This window comes from Cebus imitator, unplaced genomic scaffold, assembly GCF_001604975.1.
Source record: "Cebus imitator isolate Cc_AM_T3 unplaced genomic scaffold, Cebus_imitator-1.0 Scaffold150, whole genome shotgun sequence".
Lineage (NCBI taxonomy): Eukaryota > Metazoa > Chordata > Mammalia > Primates > Cebidae > Cebus > Cebus imitator.
This window is the reverse complement of record NW_016107465.1, coordinates 3,927,796-3,952,939: the sequence shown is the minus strand read 5'-3', so window position 1 is coordinate 3,952,939 and position 25,144 is coordinate 3,927,796. Positions and strand designations below refer to the sequence as shown.

Sequence of the window (25,144 nt, the reverse complement as noted above, 5' to 3'; positions counted from 1 at the left end):
GGATGGTCTCGATCTCTTGACCTCGTGATCCACCCGCCTCGGCCTCCCAAAGTGCTGGGATTACAGGCTTGAGCCACCGCGCCCGGCCACAAAAAAATTTTTTTAAAATTAATGTGCCATGGTGGCATGCTCATTTGGTAGCCCAGCTACTTAGGAGGCTAAGGCAGGAAGATTGAACCCAGGAGTTCAAGGCTCTGATTATTGTGCTACTGCACTCCAGCCTGGGTGACAGAGTGAGAGCATGTCTCTAAAAAATTAAATAAAAGATCAATTTTTAACAAAATCCTGCAATTCCATGAAGCACTGAATACCTACAGAATGAAAGCACAGCTCAGAGGTTGCAATAAATCTTTCCAACCTTCTTATCAGAATACTATGGGCTTCTGTAGGCATGGAGTTTCATTGGCTTTTGTAAATAACCGCCAAATCAGAGTAGATGTAAGTTTAATAAAAATGAAGATATTAGTTTTTAAAATCTCAAACTTTAATCAGTTCATTTATGAAATTTAAAAGTGATTTTTCAGAAGAGAGTATATATTACACTTATGATCAAAAGGAGTAAATAAGAGGAGAAAGACCATCTGTTTATTCATTTGTGAAAATGTGATATCATTTATCAAAGTAAGTTTTCAGCTGTGATACTGGATTAAAATAAAATTAATAATAATTTATGAAACACTGTTTCAGCTGGCTGCTGGTAGCAGAAACACCCAATTTTAATTGGTTTTGGGAAAAAGGAAATGCATTCCTTCATGTAAGGAGCAGTCCAGTGGTGGGGAAGGTTCCAGATGTCAGCTCAGGGCTCTGGCTCCAGCCCCTTTGGGATTCTTTTGCCTTAGGCCCTTAGCAGGCCCTCACAGGGCTTCCAGCTCCACAACCATATGCAGCCAGACTAGAGACAGAAAGCCTGTCTTGCAGTGTTTCATTCTTGGGAGAAAGGAAAACGTCCCCAAAGCCCTTCTAACAGGCTGCCAATATCACATGGCTACCTCTAATATCAGTTCTTCCCTGAGTCTCATAGTCAGAACCGCTTCATAGGCTTTGCTCAGTCACTAGGGGATTTGGACTACAGTGATGGTCCCATTCAGGATACAACATTCAAGTCTGAATTAAGGGCAGAGCCGCCATCCCTTGATGCACGTGACGGGATGGGTGCCCTAACTGATTTGGGCCTTTGCTAGCAAGTGTTTAATGGAGGGGGGATGTTGGGTAGGCAGCCAGAGGCATCTGCTTTTATAAACAGAAAATGATGGATGAGAATGAATTTTTGAAAAAATTCTGAAATGCATCTATCAAATAAAACATTGGGTTTTCAAGATTATTTTTTAAAATAACATACTTCGTTTTTGTAAAGAAAATTTTGCTAATCAGAATGAAAGAGAATTTTGCCAAAAAAAAAAAAGTTGCTAGCAAAGAGAATTTATTTAGAAAAAAATAATAAACAAAGCAGTTATCCAGGAATTCTTGTGTAATCTCTAGCATAGGGCTGAAATTGAACAGCATTTTATCACTAGGAACAATGGAGTTTTAAGTTCATAGCTGACATTCATCTCTGATCTTCTTAGGATAACTACTGCCATCCTTATTAAATCCCATGAAGTAATAGCCTGATGAAATATGAGTATTTAGACTTGCATTAGCTTTCAGAAAAGTCACTGGTATTTGAAGACGGTATTTCCTGTGGATGGTTTGGCAATTGAGATTAGTAAATGAGGAAGATGCTGCTGTCTTCATTGACCTTTTCTAATGCGGATTTTTGACAAAGCCTGAGTCTTCTCTAATAACAACAGTGCTAATAGCCATTCTTTATTTGTCACGTGCACACTCTTCATGGCTGGTATGTTAATCATATTTATTTTAAGGCAAAGATATAATGTGTACCATGTTTCCCATCCCATAAGTGGTGCAAGATGGGATTTGGGACCAGATCTGTCTGCCCCCTGAATCCTGTTTTCGATATATTTCTTCAAAAGAAGAAAGATCAGAAAGCAGCAATTATGTGCTCCATTGATGGAAAGATACCAGATCAAATCCTTTGACAGATTAATCAACATGATCCCACATCCCTTTAGGTTGCAGTGTAGGACCAAACATGTACTATTTCCAGTGTGGCAAGTATTAAAGGAAGTTCTGGTGTCCAGCCGTCTTCCTGGCAGTCTTTCTGCAGCAGTCAGTTATCCTGCTAAAGCATAAAGCAGCCGTTATTCCTCTGTGGAGAACCTTCTGGGTGTTTTCTGTCTTTGAGTTGAAGCTAAAATTGTGGAGGGCCTACTGGCCCTGTCTCTTGCTATTTCCTTCCATTCTCTGACATCATCTCTTTCTACTCTTCTCTTTATTGACTCCACTCTCTGCTATGTTCTTCTTGCTGTTCTTTGAACCTACCAACCTCTTTTCTGTCTCAGGGACTTTGACTTTGAGGTGCGTGTGTCTGGTTTGTTTCCCCCACCAGGAATCAGCATAGCTCATTCCCGCCTCTTTTCAGCCTTGACTTAAGTTGTCTCAATAAGGACTTCTCTGACCACAGCACCAACTCTCACTCATGGGATACTCTAACTTCTTACTTCTTCTTTTCTTCCTAGATGTTTTTAGTATTTTCTTTCTTTTTTAGAGATGGGGCTCTCACTGTGTTGGACTTGAATTCCTGGGCTTAAGTGATCCTCCTGCCTCAGTCACCCAAATAACTGGGACTGCAGGTGCATGCCACTGTGCCCAACTGTTTTCTGTATTTTATATACTGTACATTTATTTTCCTAATACTAGAAGCTCCCTGAAAGGTTTTGTCTGTATTGTGTATTACTAGATCTTAAGTATCTAGAATGGGACCTGGTACGATGTTGCTTAGTAAATATTGCTGACCGGATGAATGAGTGAATGACTCATGCATAGATTAGAACTCTGGCTGTGATCAAGCAGGTGGACTGCCCAGAGATATTCACAAGGACATGGTGTTACTTAATTGCAAAACTGTTTAGATGCTTCTATTAGATTAGTGGTGTCCAGTCCTCTTCTGTCATCAAAAGAGTGAAACAGAGTCTCGTTTTATTCAGCATGTTACTCTGATATGCCTTAAAACATGGGAATTATATATAATTATCAACTGCAAGAATTTTTTTTTCAGTCTAACGAACTTCTACTATTTCAGAAGTCCTTGAAAGTAAGCACCCAAAGGCTTTCATGTGCCAATGACTCTGCAGACCCAGAGAGACACTCAAGATAATATTGACACTTTTAAAGTCTGCATGGTGCTGTTTGCAGATGATAAGCTTACATGCTATAAAGGCAGAACTTCATATGGAATAAGTATTGTTTTTGCTTTCTCAGCAGCATGGCGACAGGCAAAGAATAAAAGAAAACTGAGGAAGAACAAGTGACCCTCAAATGTTAGACCAGACTGAAGGTGCATGTAGTGATGGTAGTAGCCAGTTTGCATCTTTAATATCTTGACTTGTTTCCGTCACTTAGGAATCATTCTTTCAAATGTATGATATGTAGGTTCTGTGCTAAGCACTATCAATACAATGATAAATAAAAGAATAAAATCTTTATCCTCATGGAGCTTCCAAACAAGTAGGGAAAACAGTTACTAATACATATGTAAATAGTTTAAAAACTCTTAACAAAACTCTTAAGAAAAGATTAAAAAAAAAAAAGGGCCAGGTGCCATGGCTCACTCTTGTAATCCCAGCACTCTGGGAGACCAAGGTGGGAAGATTGCTTCAGCCCAGGAGTTCGAGACCAGCCTGGGCAACATAGTAAGACACTCATCAATACAAAAATAAAAAAATTAGCTGGGCATGTTGGTGCACACCTTAGTCCTAGCTACTTGTGAGGCCGAGGAGGAAGGATTGCTTGAGCTCAGCATGTCGAGGCTGCAGTGAACTGTTCTAGCAGTTCTAGCCTGGGCGACAGAGTGAGTCTCTGTCTCAAAAGAAACAAAAACCCACAGGCAGTGTGAGAAAGAGTGATGGTAGGAGGGGCCAGGGTAGACCTTTCTTAGAAACTGACACTTAAGATTTGATGAGGTTTGAGCGTTGCTGCTTTTATAGAGATCATTTTGTTGTTTCATTAGCAACAGTCAGTTAGCCTCAAATGTCAAATCCAAATCTCTGTACCAGGGTGCACAATAGTGTGAAGTTCAGTAAAATTCAAAGGTTACTTAGAAAGAGAATGACTGTTTCTGTTAGGCTAATAGTGTTGCTTAGAGCAACAGGATTCTGTTGGATGGGAAGTCCGTGTGTAAACAGCAGCTATGAGCCGGATATCTCACAGCAGCTATGAGGCAAGGTAAAGGTGGTGGCGGCTATAATCTGCATGGCTACAGAATAAGCAAATATTGATGTGGGACTTTAAACTATGGCAATGCTAGGAAATTCTAGGAAGCAGCAGCAACAGTAGATGTAGAATGTGCTCTCTAGTTAGGGTATCTTTCTGACTGCTTCAAGTAGTAAGGTTGTATACAGTCAGACTGTCCAGAAAAAGGAAAAAAAGTCTTCATGTCAGGAAGATCAAAGTTCATTTAAATTTGAATGACAGCTAGTTTAAAAAAATCATACTTAGGCTGAGTGCAGGGGCTCATGCCTGTAATACCAGCCTCCTTTGGAAGGCCAGGGTGGATATGAGATCAGGAGTTCCAGACCAGCCTGACCAACATGGTCAACCCCTGTCTCTACTAAAAATACAAAAAAATTAGCCAGGTGTGGTGGTGTGTTCCTATAATCCCAGCTACTTAGGCTCGGGCAGGATAATCGCTTGAACCCTGGAGGCTGAGGTTGCAGTGAGCCAAGGTCATGCCACTGTATTCCAGCTTGAGCTACAGAGTGAGACTCCATCTAAAAATATTATAAGAAAGCATACTTGTACTAATCTAAAAACACATAATCAATTACAGTGTTTTAAGCTGTGATGCTTAACACCTTGTACTTTGTTAGGGTATGTAATATTTACATGACATGCAACTATCCTCTACTTGCAGAATAGGAGTTTCTGCAACAATGACTGCTCACAATTAATATCTTCAGTCTCTTTCCAGCACATGATGTGATGTGGGTCTCTGTAAGAGGGAAACCAAACCAAAACAAAACAAAACTCCACAAACTCTTTTGAAAACCATTTAGGAGGAACTAAGTCCAAGCTGTAGAATTGCCATTTCCTTGCTGTATAGTATCAGGATCCCCATTTTGATTTTGTAGTTATCTGCTTTCTCCCCTCAGCTCTTAAATACCTGAATAGATGTTGGAGGACTGCTCTGTTCTTCACTCCGGAGCCTGGTCCCTTTGTCAATTATAGTAGGGAGTTTCTCTCTCTGGCTCTGCTCTGTGCATTGTAAAACAGAGTTTCTCAAAGTGTGGAATGAACCCCTGCATTAGAGCGCCTGCACTGAATCCCTGGGGATACTTCTCTTAAAACTGCAGGTTTCTGGTTATATGATGTTATATGAAGGGAATTTTTAAAAAGATAATGTTTAAAAAAGATATTTTAAGACAGTAAGGGGATGTATATAAAAGAGTTCTAAATAAACCAAAATTATGTGAATTCAACCTTTTGGGAATCTTATCTTTTCCAAGGACTTTATTAATTATTTCATCAACTCTTTAAGGCAATTAAGAATAAACACAGTTAAACAAGTATTGCAGGCTGGATGTGGTGGCTTATGCCTGTAATCCCAGCACTTTGGGAGGCCACGTTGCTTGAGTCCAGGAGTTGAAGACTAGCCTGGGCAACATGATAAGACCCCATCTCTACAAAAAATACAAAAAATTACCTGTATGGTGGTACCTGGTAGTCCCAGCTACTTGGGAGGCTGAGGCAGGAGGATTGCTTGAGCCCAGGAGGTTGAGGCTACAGTGAGCCAAGATCATGCCACTGTACTCCAGCCTGGGTGACAGTGAGACCCTGTCTCAAAATAAAAACGAAATCCCAAAAACCTACATACTTAACTGAAATTAAAAACTTTGTGCCTGTGTCCTACTTGGCTAGATGACCAACTTCATCTAGGTGGTCCCCTCCAAAATTCTACTTGCATATGCAGCAAAAATCCGAGATGTCTTTTGAGAAGAGAGAGAGTCTTTAAATACAAGCACAAAGTGTTAGATCTTTTATTTCTGTATCCCCCAGTTCTGAGCAAAATGCCCACGCAGTGGGATCTCAGTAAATCTTCCTGTCTCTTGGAGTGGACTTCCTTTAGGGTACAGCAAGTTCTGACTGTGACTTCCTAGGAAACAGTCTTCCCCACTGAAAGAGTGGGATAGAGTCAGTGATCATTTCAGTCACTAAGTTGTCCTGCTGGTGAGGCCAAAGCCAGGACTAGATCTGCCAGAGATGCTGATATTAAGTGCAAAGGTCACTGGTACTTTGCTGTTTCCCCATAAAATGTCAGAAAATGAGCTGCTCAGCCAAAGCCTGTGCCACAGTAAGGGGATTCTTGAAAGAAAGAAGCAAAAGGTGCATGCACCAACTATGAGGAATGAGGCAAATGGCTTTTTGAAGAGGCTCATGGCCATACCAGTCCTCTCAATTCCGGAGGGGAGGGGGCCCAGACGAGTCATCTCTCAGCAGGGTGAGAACCAAAAGGTTGGTAAGGTACTGAGGCTACCCATGGAGGAATTTGGGAGAGACTAAACAGCTACATCCACACAAGTCCTTGAGAATATTTTTAGCAGCAAGAGCTAGCTATTAGTAGGTCAGCCCTCTTATCTAAGAAACTTAAAAATGATGCAGTTGCTTTCTATGAAAGTATGATTTTGCTCTTCAGCACTCCATAGTTATATACTATATAAATGTTATCACCATGCATGAGTTCATATTGTTGCATAGAACTAGCTGGTAAGTGAGAAACAAAGTGCAAGTTCCTTGTAGGCAATGTTTCCACAGTTCAGCCATTTCTACCCCTGTACAGCAGAATTCTGGTTAGAGTAAATAATTGAAGAATTCAAGCATTGGTATATTATGTATGTGCCAGTTAGAGACTCATGTAGGTATTTTTTTGTTACGCTTCTAAAAATTTTTTTATCTTGTTAATACTTACTGGTTTTGACTTTTAAAAAAATACATAGAATCAAAAGTTGGATATAGGTAGAGGATTAATTAATGAGAATGCATCTTTCACTACTGTGCAATGAATATATGATGGCATTTTTATTCCCCTGAAACATTCAGGCTGTAAATACTTGTGAAAAAGCTTTTCAGTGAGTTCACATTACTTCTCATAATCGGCTGTTTGTTTGTATCATAATTCTAAGATATGATTGTGGTCTCCCTGTCCCCCATGTCATATATCTCTCTTTCATAATCTGATAACCCCATGAAAAGCTGTAGAGAGATTATCCGTGTGGAAAATTCCCATGAGGTTTCAGAAGCCCATAACACTATTTCCATAATTGATTGGTCTTTAACTTGCCATTCTTAGGTAAGAGGATTAAATTAAAAAAAAAAATTAAAAAATTATGCCAACATCAGTGATCAAATGTTTCTCTAATTCGTTTTGAACTATGTGTTAGGAGTGGAATTTGAGCCCACACCTCCCTACAAAGACCAGAATCATTTCCTTTTTATAAAACTGAGAATAGTGATACTGCTTTGCCAAAAATGAAAAGACTTTCCATAAGCACATAGACAAACATGATGAGTGGGTATGAAATGAAATGCCTACCAGTAATGGTAGTCATAGGTTGTATAATCTTTCTGTGCTAAGAGTTAACAGTAGGTTGGCTAGTCACTGGCCTGGGATAGCTTGATGTGACCCAGCCTCCAGATAGGAACTTAAATCAGATACCAAGAGACTTTTCTGCTCAGGGACCTAAACACAGATGCAGAGCACCCTCCTCAAATCTACAAGTCAGTTAATTATTAAATTTATAATTCCACAATTTGTCATCACCCTTACGGATGGTTAGGCAGTTAACTAGCCATATGGAAGTGATATGGAATTCCAATCAAGGTAAAATTGAGCAGCAGAGTAAAAATCCAGAAGCTTTCTAGTTTTTATGCTATATGGGAAAATGAGTTCTGGAGCAGCAGTGAACACCTGGTTAATGAGTTCTTGAGACGTGCCTAATAGCTTTTCCTTAAGACTAGGGACATGAGAAATAATCATGAAATTTGAGAGAAAGGAGATTTAAGATAAGGTTGTCAAAGGGATGAGTATTTTAAAGCCACCTCAGCCCACTGGACTTTTGGTTGCATACAAAACAGAATAAACAGCCTGGGAGTGGACAGCCAGCTGTGAACTTCCCTGATTGACAGTGAATGTTATTTTTTGCCTCTGCCTGCACCTCCCTTGCTCTGACTTGCCCTGCCATGGCCATCCACATGTGTATAACTGGACTTTGCCTTCAGCATCTTTGGATGGCCTGTTGGGCACAGCCTCCTACAAAGGAAGTGCTCAGAAGGTTTATTTATAAATGAATTACCTAACAGTTGAAAGTATTCTTCATAAACAAAAGGACTGATTTTATTTTTTTCATCTTTTTTTGATGATTAAAAGCATTTTAAATACTATTTTTTTTGTCTTGATTGATGAAAGGGAGTACTGTGTATGGCAGCATGTTGGCAGTGAGTAGAAATACAAAGCAGGTTTAATATTGACCTTATGGAGAGATAGGGAAAGGCCAATGAAATAAGTAAAGGCTTACATAATATTGTATATACTAATACAATTAAATAAATGTGGAAAAATCCCTGTATCTAAATGGGGGGTCTAAATCTAACACCACTCACTCTCTAATAGAAGCTATTTTTGTAAGTGTGTAGGAGCCTGGCAGTATCCTTTCGGTTAGAAACCATTGTAGGTTTAAATCACTGATATAGCATGGATTGAGCAGATGAAAGCAATAAAGGAAGAAACTGTTTAGATTCCAGAGAATAAAATTCATAGAACTGTGAGAGGTGGAGCTTGAAATACTGCCACAGTTTTGAAGTTGTTTTAGTGACATCATGTTTCTATGCATGATTCTTACATATGTATCAAAGTGTGGGAGTATTTATCTTCCAGAATTCTAGAATTCATGATTTTGTAATCTAGCCTATCAAGTGATTCATATACAAAGCCTTTCTTTTTTCCTGAAATGTTGAATTTGTTTAAATTGTGAATTATGGATTTTTTCAAACTAGTAAAATGGTATCTTTTGGAATTGCTTCTTAATTTTCTGTGGTAAGGCTTATTGCTTGTTGCATGTTGCTTGTCAAAATATCTTGATATGATAAGGTGCAGTTCAGAATTTTAATCAAAGAAGGGGCTATTTTTTTTTAATATCCCAGAGAGTTTAATTATAAAATAACTTTGTAGTAACATGGTCTTTGACCAAATTTCTGTCTAGCATTGGAGATCTTCATTTTGTATATTTTCTTTTGTTTTATGACAAGAATGATAATACTCGTCCCTCTCCCGTACTTTCTTAGGACCTGAATAAATATTACAGCTTGTTGCTCAGTCTTCACTTACGGCTAATTCGAGACACTTGTTACTGAAATGCAAGATCTAGTGTTACTCAGCCCTGGTTTATTAGCACCAGGGACTATGCTTTCTGCTGTATTCACTTCATGGTCTGCCTTCATAGTAGCCCTGCAGAGGAGGTGGTATTGTGCCTGTTGTGCAGGTTAAGAAACAAAGGTTCAGAGAACTTCAGTAACTCTTTCAAGGCTTGAGGTCACACCACAAGGAAAGTAGTTTATCCAGGATTTGAATTCAGCATTCTATTACCCCAAAGCTGTTGCTCCTTCTGTTGTGAAGCATTGCTTCTCTTGTAACTTTGTCTATTTTCATAAATTTATTTATCTCTAGGAACAAGCAGCTTTCTCTCTTCTAGATGTTATAACCCATTTTCTGTCTCGTAATATGGCCAAGTACATAATTTGAAACTGTGTTTTTTATTGTTTGTCTTATGTTGTTTTTCAGCAAATAAACATTAATCAAAATCAGGTAGCCGAGATGCGAAATCATGCAGCAAACCTATACATAGGAGGGAAAAAAGAAAAACTAAACATGCTAAGTAAAACCATCTTTTCACCTAGTGTCTTAATTGTAAGGCATGTGTTGCATGTTGCTTCTGAAAATATCTTAGTGTCATAAAGTGCAGTTCAGAATTGTAATCAAAGGAGGGGCTATTTTTTAACCTTTGAGAGAATTCAGTCTCCCCCCTTGGGTGGCATGTACCTTGGGGCTTTGGGACCTCAGAGGTTCTTTTTACTGGCTTGTTTAGTCAATAACTGTTCCCTTGTGCTTTCCTAGTAAGGGGCACTTCCCTACTAGAAAGGGATGAACTCCAGATAGTATTGAGGTCATTTGAGTGTAGTTTCAATTGAAAACAACAACATGTACACAAATGTTGGCCATAACAGGTAGATAACAAATAGTTGTTTCATATTTTTTTAAATTTCGATTTTAATTAAAAAAAGCTTTTTTTTTTTTTTTTTTAAATTTAAAGACAGAGTCTTGCACTTGTTGCCCAGGCTGGAGTGCAATGGCACGATCTCAGCTCACTGCAACCTCTACCTCCCATGTTCAAGCGATTCTGCACCCTCAGCCCTCCCAAGTAGCTGGGATTACAGGCACCTGCCACCATGCCTGCTTGATTTTTGTATTTTTAGTAGAGATGGGGTTTCACCATGTTGGCCAGGCTGGTCTTGGCTCCTGACCTCAGGTGATCCACCGGCCTCGGCCTCCCAAAGTGCTGGGATTACAAGCGTGAGCCACCACGCCCAGCTGAATTTTTATTTATTTTTTGAGACAGAGTCTCACTGTGTCACCCAGGCTGGAGTGCAGTGGCCCAATCACTGCAACCTCCGCCTCCTGGGTTCAAGTGATTCTTTCGACTCAGTCTCCCGAGTAGCTAGGATTACAGGCCTGTGCCTAGTTGATTTTTGTATTTTTATTAGAGACATGGTTTTACCATGTTGGCCAGACTGGTCTCAAACTCCTGACCTAAAGTGATCTGCTCACCTCGGCCTCCCAAGGTGCTGGAATTACAGGTGTGAGCCACCTGGCCCATTTTTTAAAAGTAAAAATCAAAGCAAACTTAAGTGTGGTATAGTTTTGAACATTTAGTGGAGTGTAAGAAAAGAGAACCCGTTTGACTCTGAGGTTTAGCCAGTTCACTGATACAAGGTTCTGTTTGCTTTTCTAGGAGTTGAGCATTGCTGTTGTTTTGTAGGAGGTAATATTTACATAATCATACTGTTGTGGATGTAGCTAAATAGTTTATTGGTTAATCCCTACACAAGACAGAGAAGATGTAATTATAACCACAGAGAAAAAACATTACCAAGGTTTTAAAATCTCATGGTCTCACAATGCGAAGTGAGTAGAACAGCTGACAGAAGCCCAAGGCCAGAAGGCAGAAAAAGAGGCAGGAGGGAGAGGGACCTCGGTACTCTTTTTCTTCTTTTACGTGGTGGGATATCGAGAAATACTGTGTAATGCTGTTGAAACAGGAAACAGAGCTAACCAATTGAAGAACTAAAAATAGTATAATCAAGAAAACTAGAGATGAAATAGAGGTGAAGTAAGTGTGAATGAGTTAGATATGGGGGAGACAGTAAGTCAGTAGATACTGTCTGAGGTTGACAAATCAGGAAGAGATAGAAGCCTATCATTTAGTTAAGCAGATCACCATAGAAGGACTGTAAAAGCAGTAATGGAAGGGAGTGGAAGAGGGAGTATGGGCCCAGAGACACTTACTTTCCACATTTTACAAAGGTTCTGTTTAGGAAAACCTATCTGCACATGTATTTCTTTTCATATAATTTTCAAGAAAAAGGAAGAATTCAGCAATTGTTTATGGACAGTGTCAGGAATAATTTTCCATGCATACTATGACATTACTCTTATTTACTAGGGTACTAGGGACTGCTGTTGCCACTGGTGGAGGGTTTTGGTTTCCAAAGAATCAGGACAAGGGTTAAGTTGGGGCAAGGTGACAAATAACTACACCCATGATCCCATTCAAGTATTCAACTGGTTTCATGGTTGGATCCTGATCGAAATATGACAGAAGTCTTTAGACAAAAGAAATATAAAGGAAAGAACCTTACTAGCCTTCCTCAAACATGCAAGTGAACAGGTTCTTCCTATCAGGGGCTGTTGGGGAAGCCCAGCCCTGGCTAATGCTCCGGGGCTGCGGGATCCTGCTTCCTGTTCTGGGATGCCGTGGCCATTCTGGAGAGTGCAGGTCTGTGTTGCCTTTGTTTTCTCTGGTCTGAGGAGTGGCTGAGCTTCAGGGTACTGACTTCCTCCCAGGAACTTCCTGAAAGGGGAAATTTCGACTTTGCTGTATGAACATTCTGAATGCCTGTGGGTTGAAACAATGGCAGCTGCTGTTGTTTTTTTTTTTTTTCAAGGGGGAGCTCGGTTTTGTTTTGACCTTGTAAAGTGTGGATAGTTGTGTTCGTGGCGCCTCCAGGTGGGCGGTCAAGGAAGAGAGTCTTGGGGTAGGAGCCCTTTGGAGAGGGAGGACTTGATTTTGGCATTTTTGCTTTTGGCCTTAATCTGTGTTGTCGTGGAGACAGCAGTACTGAGATGGGGTTAGGATGGGGAATGGAGTGTGGAGAAGGGCCAGGGAAGGAGCTAGCTAGGGAGTTAGTGCCAATAGCTCAAGGAAGCGATCTGCCTTAGGAGGTTTTATAAATAGATGCCTTTATCCAGTGCGTCTCATTTTGCCTCTCTCAGGCCTAATTTCTAAATAATCCCATTTTTCAAGATAAATGAGATAAAAATGGGTACTCTGAGATTCTCCCAGCAGGTGCGAAATCCTGCCTAATAGTTGTAGCTGCAGATATCTCTATCAGGAATTGATTTGCTATTAATGTTGTCTAGGGCTTACAGAGTCATATGCCTTTGGGATTCAGTCAGGTGGTTTTAAACAAGTGACACTGGGTGGGACCTCTGGCCAACTAAAATCTTATGGTTCATAGAAGCTGTTGTTCAGTTTCGAATGTTGCTACGTATGGAGAGCAGGTTTTTAGGGTTGCCAGAGCTTCCAGTTTTTCAAGAAAAACAAAGTATCTGCTATTTATGTGAAATCTCTTGGATTTTAAATCTTGACAACTAATTGAAAAGCTTAAAAACTATTGTCTAGATTTAGAAAAACAAGCCTGTTGGGTGGATAAGGTTCCTGGCTGCCAGTTTTTAGCACTGGTTAGGACTCATAACACCTGACCCCAATTGTTGCCTTTATTGTTGAAAACAAGCTGAACATTTACTGGGCACTTTATTTGTATTCCACCTTTTTCTAAAAGCATTTAAAGATGCTTTTGTTAAATATAAACTAATATAAATTAGAAGCAGGTAGAAAAGAAAAAGTTAAAGTAACTGCAGGTTAATAAATGGAATCAGAATGAAGTGATAGACACTCATAATGTCAGTGGACCTCAAATTGGCCATGGAACTTGCTAGCAACTGGCATAACACTGAAGCCTTATCAGTTATAACACCTGTAGTATCTTCAGAACAAACTGTTTAACAGTAGCACGGCTCTTCCCGATGCCAGGATCAGAAGGACACCTCTCAGAAGGGTCTTCAGAAGAACACATTGAATCATGTGACTTTCATTGCTGTTCAAGTTTTATAGGATTGTTCTTCCTATTGCTCTCCATTAAGAGGCTGATAACATTAAAAGTGTAGTTTGGGAAATGAGATACTAGCAATGGGACCTTGGATAAGTTGCCCTATTTTTCTAAACCTGTTTCCTTATCTGTATAATGAAGATAATTATATTAATATAAAGCAACCACTCTCAAAGGACCATTGTGAGGCTTAGTTGATATAGTTTGAATAAAGCACTTATTGCAGTTCTTGGTTGCCCGTAAGCATTCTGTAAAAGTTGGCTGTGGTGAGTTAGAGAATTGCTAGCAATGAGAGCTTAATTGTCAGAATGATTTATATGTGACTGTCCACATATAAATACATTTGCCAAAATACATTTTTTTATTCCACTTAATCTTTGGCCACCAAAAAAATGTTGAGTTACCTATGTGCAAAGGATTTTGCGAGGCACTAGGGGATGGGCCCTACAGGGAACTTGTATTTTGGCTAACTAGGTAAAGACACAATATACGACAGGGAGCACCAAGGGCCATCTGAGCATGGCTGTCGATCCAGAGGGGTTGTCACAATGGGCTGATACCAAACCAGGACTTCACAGTGATCTACTTTATTGTTTGGGGGCTAGATTTTTTTTATAGTTTGCATAATTCCAAACACTATATAAGAATATTTCAAGCGGTGTAACAAAGTAAAACGAGGATTTACCTGAGTATTTTGTATGAATCATTATAGGAGTCAGTGAAACAGCAGCAATTAGTCATGCTTTGCAATTTGTATTCATTAATCCTTAGCACAGGGGTAGTTAGGTTGAGCCATCCTTCACATATTTTTTCATTACAGAGTCTCTTCTCAGCTGGCCTTGGGGCATACAGAGAGATGGAGAACTGTGAGAGCAGGTACAGCGCTAGGTCCTAGGTGTTGAAAGGGCAAGCCATTATCCACCCCTCTGGCCTCCAGGATGTTTGGTGGCCTTTCTGTGCCTCAGTTTTATTATCTGTAAATTGGGTATGATTGTACTAGTGCCTGGTACATAAGGAGTGCTGCAAAGATTACATGAGTGCCTTTAAAGTCCTTACGACAGTATTTCACTTAGAGAGCATGGCATGTGTTAGTTACTATCGTTGGTCCCTCTTGGAGAAATAGATACTAAAATTTTAAAGATAGCTTTCTGGTCAGGAGCGGACATGCAGCCTGTAGTTTCAAAACAGAATTTAGGTGACGGTGTACATGGGGATAACTTTATGATGCTCTGGACCTCACTAGCTCAAGTCTGTGGAATAGATGGGGGCATCTGGAGGGTTCCTGTTTCAAACCCAGAAATCGAAAGTTCAGCCGTAGTCTCAGCTGCAGCTTACTTGCCCCATTGATACAGGGTTAGTTCTTCAGTGTCTTAAAGTTTTTCTGTGCTTATAAAATAGTCTTAACCTTTCATTGTTGGTGTGTGCTGAATTTTCATAAGAAATTCAGAAATATAATGGTAGGATGAATGAGTTATATTTTAAAGATTTGGTTAAAAATTAAAGGAGATAAAAATGTAACAGCTAGATATTAATGCTTTGATTTCCAGGTTTGCATAAGAATCTAAATATATAGTATTCATCGTCTGAGAAAATTAAGTTTTACCTTATTGTATAATGTAATAACCCAATAAGGACTTTAATTATTTGATTTTTTTTTTTTTAATATTCTGGAAATCTTTAAGATTGAGCATGAAGACCTAGAAAATGAATTCATTGCCCCCGACTTCAAGTCTTACTCTGTCACCCAGGCTGGAGTGCAATGGCACAGTCTTGGATCACTGCAGCCTCTGCCTCCCAGGTTCAAGTGATTCTGCTGTCTCAGCCTCCCAAGTAGCTGGGATCACAGGCACATGTCCCTATGCCCAACTAATTTTTATATTTTGAGTAGAGACAGGGCTTCATCCTGTTCTCCAGGCTGGTCTTGAACTCCTGATCTCAAGTGATTTGCGAGCCTCAGCTTCCCAAAGTGCTGGGATTACAGATGTGAGCCACTGCAGCCAACCATTGCTCCCTACTTCTGTTTCCCTCTAATAATTGACTTGAATCTCAGTGTGCTTGTGAACTCTTTCTAATGAATGTCTGCATCTTGTGCTGACAGCAGTTTCCATACATTTTAGATCTGCTTTTTTTGGGAGAGTTGCTCTGAAGTGAGTGGTTCACGGAGATAAGGACATACACCAGCTTCATGTAAAAATATGCCCCAGCTCTTACTGCTGCACATGCAGGGACAGGGACTAGGGAGCCTTGCAGTAGAGCAGAGTGCTCAGCCTACTTGTGTCTGAAGATGTGGTGCTGATGTCGCAAGTTCTCTTTAGGAGTAGTTCATTTCATATTTTTCTTAAAGGATAATTCTTGGTCATTCTCACACATTTATTCGTCACATGAAATTTAGAATAATTTTGTCAACCTCTAAAAAAAAACCCATTGCTTTTGAATATGACTGCATTAAACATATAATTAATTTTGGAAAAATTAAAAAGTCCAGTAATGTGGTATGTCTTACTTTTTTTCCCCTTTCTTTTTTAAATCTTTTTTTTTTTTAACCTCAGTAAATGAAATCTTTGAAATCAATTTTTTTTTTTTTTTTGAGACGGAGTCTTGCTGTTATCGCCTGGGCTGGAGTGCAATGGTGTGATCTTGGCTCACTGCAACCTCTGCTACCTGGCAGCAATTCTGCCTCACCCTTCTGAGTAGCTGGGATTACAGTCACCTGACACTACACCTGACTAATTTTTGTATTTTTAGTAGAGACGGGGGTTTTACCATGTTGGCCAGGCTGGTCTCGAACTCCTGATCTCAGGTGATCCACCTGTCTTGACCTCCCAAAGTGCTGGAATTACAGGCATGAGCCACTGTGTCCAACCAGGTAATGAAATTTTGTCCTTTTATTTATATGGGTTCTACATTTCCTGTTAAATTTATTCCTAGATATTTTATATTTTGTTTTTTGATAGCTGTAGTGAATAGACTATTCTTAAATTGTATTTTGTAATTAGTGATTACTTATTATGGAAAAGCTGTTGTGTTTTTTACATTTATTAGTTGGCTTATGAAGCTCATTTACTGAATTGCCTCAAAATGGAACTGATGTCACCTGCATTTGTTTTGTGAACAAAGGAAAAAAAAGTATGAGAAACTTATGTTTTTATTTTATTCTCTGCTAGACTCTAAAGTGCATCCTGGACCCCTCTTTTTATTTACTGTTGTGTCCCCAGTACCTACCTCAGGATTTACCATGGTGCCTGCATGATTAATATTTGTAGAATATTTCTTAACTTTCTTAATTCTATACTAGTTTTTTCTCAGCTTTTTTTTTAAAGCAATTATATTATTCTCAAATACTAACAATTTTGTTTTCTTTCTAGTATTTTTAAAAAATTGTTATTATTTTGGCTAGAACTTTTGTGTAATATTAAATGATAGTCACCATAGTAGACGTCCTTATTTCAGTCCTGAAATTAATGGGAATAACTTATTCAATGTTTTACTCTTTAATGTTTAATGTTTACAACTTGTTTCTCCATGTCTTTTAGTATTTTTTGAATAGCTAGAAAAATCTGTTATTCTAATAATATATTACTGAATTTATTTCTTTTTTAATGATTTTGTTTATACTCAGATTTTCTTTATTACTTTTTGTTTATGCTAGCCTGATAAAGTGGATTTGAAAATTTTCCATTTTTTTCAAAGAATATAAATCATGTATGAATTATCGGGGTGGTCCTTGAAGGTTTGGCGAAACCTACCTGTAAAACTGGCATGAGTGGCAGCCTTTTATTTATTCTTCCTTCTTACTATTTAATACTGTACCAGTATCATAGGAAGAAAATTTAGAAGGTGGCAGATGACTAGTAAGTAGACAGATTATCTGAATTTCTACTCTCCAGTGAAAAGCACTTATGAATTTTTGGTTTATGTCCTTCTAAGTATTTGCCCCATTCATAAACACACACAAATATATATATAAATTGCGTAGGTTGTCTTAAAGAATGTCATTCTGTTTTATGTATTGTTTTGTAACATTTTGAACATCTTTTTACATCAATTAGAATAAGTCTGCATCATTTTTATGGGTTGCATAGTATTTCATTACATAAATATATAATTTATTTCATTTTCTCCTAATGAATATTTTGATTGTTTCCAGTGTGCTTTATTACATAAAAAGTTGAGTCATTATTTTTTAGACTTTTTTTTGCTTAATTTATGTAATTTTCTTCCTCTTATGGCAAAGTGCTATAAATATAATTATCGGATCAAAAGGTAACAAATACTTAAAGTACATTTTGTCAGATTGCCTTCCAGAAATAATGTTACATTTACAGGTATCAATTTACAGGGTATGAAAGTATTATTTGCCTGTAACTGACACTGGAAGATTTTTCATTTTTTTTTTTTTCTTTTTTTTTTTTTTTGAGACAAAGTCTCACTCTTGCCACACTGGAGTGCAGTGGCACAATCTCAGCTCACAGCAACCTCCGCCTCCCAGGTTCAAGCAATTCTCCTGCCTCAGCCTCCCAAGCAGCTGGGACTACAGGCTTGTGCCACCATGCCCAGCTAATTTTTGTATTTTTAGTAGAGACGGGGTTTCATCATTTTGGCCAGGATGGTTGTGAATCTCTTGACCTTGTGGTCTGCCCACCTCAGCCTTCCAAAGTGCTGGGATTACAGGCGTGAGCCACTGTGCCTGGCCCAAGGGTCACTGAAAGATTTCTCAGAGATAATTTAGCATGTGATTGCAGGGGGTCTCATTTCTCTGACTGGGATGGGTGAGAAAAACCTTGAGTATTGCAGGCACTGATATTCATGCTGTTAATCTAACTAAGTGCGTTGCAGTTAGGCAGCCTTCAGAGGCTTATGGACTGACTGCCAGTTCCACATTCTTTTCGCTTTTGTCTGAGCAAGGGCTAAGAACCCACATGTATCGTGTCTCTCTTGCCATCCTCCCTGTCCTGTGAATGCCAGAAGGGAAAGCCAAAACTTTGGAGTAACACTTTAAAAAATTCTAGGTTGAGTATCCCTTATCTGAAATGCTTGGGACCAGAAGTGGTTCAGATTTTGGGTTTTGGATTTTGAAATATTTGTGTTACATACTTACCAGTTGAATATGTCTAACCTGAAAATCTAAAATCTAAAAGGCTCCACTGAGGATTTCCTTTGAGCATCATGTGGGTGCTCAAAAAGTTTTGGATTTTGGAGCATTTTAGATTTTGTATTCAAACTATTTTTTTTTTAATCAAAATAAAATGTTACATGTGGAAAAAAAGTTCAAGGAATACTAAAGCAAAATAGAGATGGAAAATTTCAACCCCAGTTTCTAGAAATGAACTATCATTTGCAATTCGTTCTCTACCATTCCAGGCCTAGGTGGCTGGTTGATTTCATTGGCTGGCTGCTTTCTCTTCAGGAGCATTAGCTAGGGAGGTGTCATTTTATCTTCATATCTATATTGCCATTGATAGCAGGGAAACTAACATGGTCGGAAAAAAAAGCTTTGCTTACTTTGCTGTATTTGATTTCATAAGATTTCTCCTGCTAACATGCTATTTTACACTTGGGGAAATGGGGAAGAGTTTAAATAGCTTTTGTAGGTGGATAGATAATAAGTGGCACAGCTGGGATTTGAACCCTGTTTCTTTTTATGATACTTGCACTATCAGGAACTCGTTTGCCTAAATTTGTGCTGATATGGTAACCTGTAGCCACATGTAGTAGCTTAAATTTAAATCAACTAAAATTAAATAAAAATTAAAAATTAGTTCCTCAATTGCACTACATTTCAAATGCCCAGGTAGGTTCAAGTGACTAGTCACAATTGAAGAACAAGGTAAAGACCATATAAATGAATATTTACATGATTTGGAAAGTTCTAAGCTCTATGCTAGCACATTTAGGAGATGTGTATGTTCTAGATTTAGAACAATAGCTCTGAAAATCCTAGTTTTTCTAGAAATGGGTAAACCTGCCTGATCCAGAATTTAAAAGTGAATTATTGATCACCTGCTTTTAGCTGTCCACTGAGATTGGGGTATACAGATGTTCTAAGGAACATATTCACTGTACACTTTGGACGAATCTGAAAGTGGGACGTCCAGAACAAGAATGTACCTCCCCTTTTATCTTTTTTTTTTTCCTGAAAAAAGTGAAAGTGATATGTATTAATATTTTTCTTACTGTACATATGTAGCCTCTTAGCCAAACCTCAGTCTGTGTTTTTAAAGGTAATGTTTCAAGGATGTATTGGCAGAATGGGAGGAGAACTGCCACTCCCTTCAACTCCAGGTTTTGATTATAGCCCACACTGCAGCCTTTGAAAAGCCATAAGTGCTTCTTTTCTTGATGTATGTGTGCAGTTGGGCCATTGGGTAACTTTCGATAACACTGAATCAATTTGGGGAAGGAAATTTGTGTCCAGGGCAGATGTGATGCAGGTTGGCAATGTGGAACTGAGCATGAGCGTGGGGCAGAGTAGAGAGGAAGAGTTTGTGGCTCAGTCAGCTTTCTTCTTTTTGCGCAGTGGTGCCATCTGGGCTCACTGCAACCTCCGTCTTCCGGGTTCAGCTGGGTTCAAGCGATTCTGCTGTCTCAGCCTCCTGAGTAGCTGGGGTTACAGGTGCATGCCACCATGCCCAGCTAATTTTTGTATTTTTAGTAGAGACAGGGTTTCCCCATGTTGGCCAGACTGGTCTTGAACTCCTGACCTCAGGTGATCTGCCTGCCTCAGCCTCCCAAAGTGCTGAGATTACAGGCGTGAGCCACCACTTTCATTACAAGGTTCAGATTTTGGCTCATGAAGTTGCTCATGAAGAATTTGATGGTGAGTTAGAGAGACAGGCACTGGTCTCTGTGTCTGCGGAATACATGCCTGAGACTAAGAAAACTCTTTGCTCCTTTTGCCTTACATTTAGTAGTCATGCATTACATGCTTGATGAATAAATGAATTTGATGCCTTCACATATTTAAAGAAAGAACTGCCTTCAATTTCTTGGAAAATCCATAGTGTTGAACTGTTGATGTGGCTAGAAAGTAAGCTGGGTTGTTTTCCAGTGCTGCTCAAACTACTGAAAATGTTGCTGTGTGATATTTAAAACTGTTAGTGTATTAGTAAAATTCATGGTATGTATTAACATATATTATATATATATGTATAATCTCTCTTCCATCATCTGCATTTTATGACTTTTTTGTTTATAAGTTGGCCTTAATTTTATTCTTTAATGTCAGGAAATGGTGCATTGGCTGTCACTTCAGGCTAATTGGAGGCAAGATCTTGGGCAGTAAACAAGCTAATTCCTGAGTTTAAATTGGAAACATCTATGATTGCATTAACTTTCAGTCCAGCAAAAATTCTTAAATTGCTGCTTTAGGGCACTGGATGGTAATTTGGGTGTGTTAGAAAATTACAGGGAATCACAGGAGTGTGAAATCATTAAGAAAACCACAGTTGTATTTACCACCTGCCAGGTGGCAAGGCCGGGGGAGAATTGGGTGTTGAATAAGACTGAATGGGCCGCTTGGCTGCATTATGAAGGAGTTATTGTATGTCCCTGGGTTAGAAATAACAGACTGGGGGTTCATGTCGACCAAGGGCAAACCTCAAAGAGTAAATATACTTTAATTTCTTCAGGGAGAAAGTGAAGTCCTACCATGATTTGTTGAAAATATTTTTATTTGGAGTAAGCTCTTGGCTCTGCCATCACATATCACTAGGGAGAAGAGCACTGTCCATTAAAGTGCCCTCACCTGGGTGCATTTGCTGGTGGCATGACTTCCTCAGACTCTCTGGCAGCAGAATCAGCTTGCCACAGGAGGTGATTTCCCATGAAATCCCTGTCCTTAGGGATTTCCAGAGCCAGCATTACTTAGCCAGTGAATGCTGGCTCTGGTATTCTCTCTGAGTTCTCTTTAAGAGCCCTGGCATAATTGAGTCTCTGCTTTGGCAAACAGCACTGTCTTGCCTTTGGTTTGGTACACTTAGGAAAATTAATTTGGAATGAAATGTAATTGAAGGCCATTTACATCTGATGACCACATCTATTAGAACAGAGCAGTGTTGTTGATTGGGAAATGGAAAACATTTGAGATAGTGTCTGGGAAATACATTCAAGACATACAATGTCACTGCCTTGTCTAATAGCCTAATTTAAATTACTTTTTGCTTTGCTATTGCATTAGGTTGTTCCAGATAGACTTTGTAGTTCAAGAGGAAGGGAACTGTATGGTAAATAAACACTTGGGATCCTGATACATCTGTTATCATTGGTATAAAAATTGGAAAACACTTAAAGGAAATCTTTAGTTTTTGATTTCCCTAGAGAGAAAAGAGGAATATAATTCACCTTTTGAATTTACTGGTTCCTTTAGCCTGTAGGGATTTAATTTCATCTGAAGTGGTCCTAAAAGATTTTGTTTTAAGCAGACAACATCTTTCATGTTGTTGTTTTGTCTCTGCCTTTCTACAGTTTCAGTTCTTTATCTTTTTTTTTTTTAAATGAGATATAATTTATGTAAAATAAAATTCACTATTTTAAGTATATTTAGTGGTTTTTTTAAAGTATACTAATCACTGAATTATAAAGTGATTGTAATGTATACAATTTAGTATACTCGCAGAGTTGTGCAACCATTACCACCATCTAATTGCAGAATATTCCTATCATCCCAAAGGGAATCCTGAACATTTTATTTACTTTTTGTTTATTATTTTTTTAGACAGTTTCTCTCTCGTTGCCCATGCTATAGTGCAGTGGTGCAATCTTGGCCCACTGCAACCTCTGCCTCACAGGTTCAAGCAATTCTCCTCTCTTAGCCTCCCAAGTAGCAGGGATTACAGGCATGTGCCACCATGCCCGGCTAATTTTGTATTTTTAAAAAAGATGGGGTTTCACCATGTTGGCGAGGCTGGTTTTGAACTCCTCAGGTGACCCACCTGCCTTGGCCTTCCGTAGTGCTGGGATTACAGATGTGAGCCACTACACGTGACAAAACTGAACATTTTAACAGTTACTCTCCATTCCTCCTTCCCCACCCCTGATAACCACTAATCTACTGACATGCCTATAGATTTGCCTATTTTTAACTTTTCATATAAATTGAATCATAATATGTGGCATTTTGTGGCTGGCTTCCTTGAGTTACCATGATATTTTTAAGGCTTATTCGTGTTGTAGCCTGTTTCACTACTTGAATTCCTTTTGTTGATCTTCAAGTGGCTAAGCAGGGGAAACTGAGCACAAGAAGAGGGCGCTCTGAGCACAGAGAAGGCTGGACCAGAAATCTACACAAGAACAGGACCTAAATCTTGATGGAGAGGGGCTGGTTCTAGGCACAGCAGGTGGTAGAAGTTTAATAGTTGTGCAGATGATTTAAAAATGTTGAAAGCATGGCGTGACCATGGTTGGATCTGATCTAGGAAATCAAATCTTTTCCTCCGTGAGAGCTGTTGTCAGCCCACCACGGGTATCAGTGTACCAGAGACAGGACAGCTTCCCATTCTGCAATTCAGGGTTAAAGAAGATTGTTCACCTACATGTTAGATTTCCCATGAAGATAAAAGTCCACGTTTTGAAAGCAGAAGGAATTCTAAAAAGAACGGAGAAACAACTTATGGGGAGAGTGATAAAATGAGTTTCTGAGAAAAGCTGTGAAAGGGGGTCAAAGTGGCAGCTGTGATGGACGGCCTGAACCTAGGCCAGCAAAATACCTGGGGCAGGAGTTAATGTTGATGGTGACAGAGGCAAGGGGCCTGGTGGGCAGCACAGAGGAGAAGGCCTCTGGCTTGCTGAGAAAGCTCTTCCAGACACTGAGCAAGAGCATCATTTGGAGAGGTCCACAGTCCATCTCCTGTGCCAAGAATTAGTATTTCATTTCAAGAAGCAGTTTCGTAGTCACAGGCTGAATATTATTATTTTCCACAAATTCATTACTTCTTTATCCTCATGAGTATCTTAACATTGAATTTCCTGACTTTATGATGAATAAACTTTGTTTTAATGTTTATTAATGCCCTATTTACTTTCCCCTGGGTGAAGTTTTGGCTAGTAATAAGATTCCGTGTCTCTGCTGTAGTGAGCCAGGTCTACGCATTGCTGTAGTAAGCCAGGTCTAAGAAAAATGAATTTTGTTCCTTTGGGGAAGGACAATGACCTTAAAAAGTTTAAACTGTGCTTTTCAACTTAGAAAAATCCTATTATAAAGGAAAACTTATATAGCGAAGAATTCTGCTTTTAGGTAATGTGATCCTAGTAAAATAGAATTTAGATTGTCTCTTATAGTTTGTTATGATAACGTTTTGTAATAAGTTTTTTTGCGATGTAATTGATACACAGTAAGCTGCACAGTATGTAGAATTTCATGTTTTGTCACTTATATGTGTCTGTGAAATTATCACCACTATGAAGATAATGAATATGTTAATCAAATCTGAAGGTTGTCTGTGTGCCTCTTTTTTTGTCTTCCCTTCCATTTCCCCCTCCAAACACTGATCTGATTCTTGTCACTACCCACTAATTTGTATTTAACTGTATGTTCCTATAAGTTAAGTTTTACACTTGTGGGAACATACAATATGCCCACTTTTGCCTGCCTGTTTTCACTCAGCAAAGTTATTTTTAGATTCATTTATGTTGTTGCGTGTGTCAATAGTTTGCTCCTTTTTTGTCTGAGGCATAGTTTATGGTATGGATGTACTACATTTTCTTTGTCCATTCAACTACTGATGGAGACTTGGATTGTTTCTAGTTTTTGGCTATGACAAGTAAAGCTGCTATAAACATTCATGCGTAGGCCATTGATAGATATGTGCCTTTTTTTTTCTTGGAGTAAATCCAAGGAGTGGAATGGCTGTAACACATGGTAGGGGGGTATGTTTAACTTTTTAAGAAACTTCTAAGCTGTTTTCTAAAGTGATTTTGTAACATTTTACAGTGTATGGGACTACCCATTGTTCCATATCCTTGCTAGCACTTGGTATAGTCAGTCTTTTAAAAAAAAATGTTGCCATTTTAAATGGGTGTGAAGTATCTAATTGTGGTTTTAATTTGCCTAATGACTAATGTTGTTGAGGAGTTTCTCCTGTCCTTTGACATATGTATAACTTTCTTGATAAAGTGTGAAACTTTGTACTGATTTTTTTTTCCTTTGGATTACTTGATTTCTTATTTTTTGGGCATTTATATTTTCTGGATACAAGTTCATGTGCATGCTTTGCAGGTATTTTCTTCTTATCAGTGGACTGCCTTTTTATTCTTTCAGTGTGTTTTGACAAGCAATTTTTACTTTTGATGAAATCCAATTTATCATTTTTATTCTTTTATGGATTTTTGCAATTAGTGCCATATCCAAGAAGTCTTTGTTTAACCTTAGATTGTGAAAATTTTTTACTGTTTACTTTTAGATCTAGTGTAAAACCTATAATTATAAAACTGTTAAAAGAAATATAGGAGAAAATATGTTAATTTTTAAAGATTATGTAAGATAAGTATTAAAGTTAATTTTTTATGCATATGGATAGCCAGTAGTTCCAGCACCATTTGTTGAAAAAGCTGTCTTTTCTCTCCTGAGTTGCTTTTGCACTTTTGTCAATAA

The 25,144-nt window shown here is 38.7% G+C and overlaps 1 protein-coding gene across 1 annotated transcript in view; it reads left to right on the top strand.

Moving 5' to 3' along the window:
* The window catches only part of GNAQ (G protein subunit alpha q), a 328,594-nt gene that overhangs the window by 40,745 nt on the left and 262,705 nt on the right, over window positions 1-25,144 (top strand). The window lies entirely within an intron of this gene.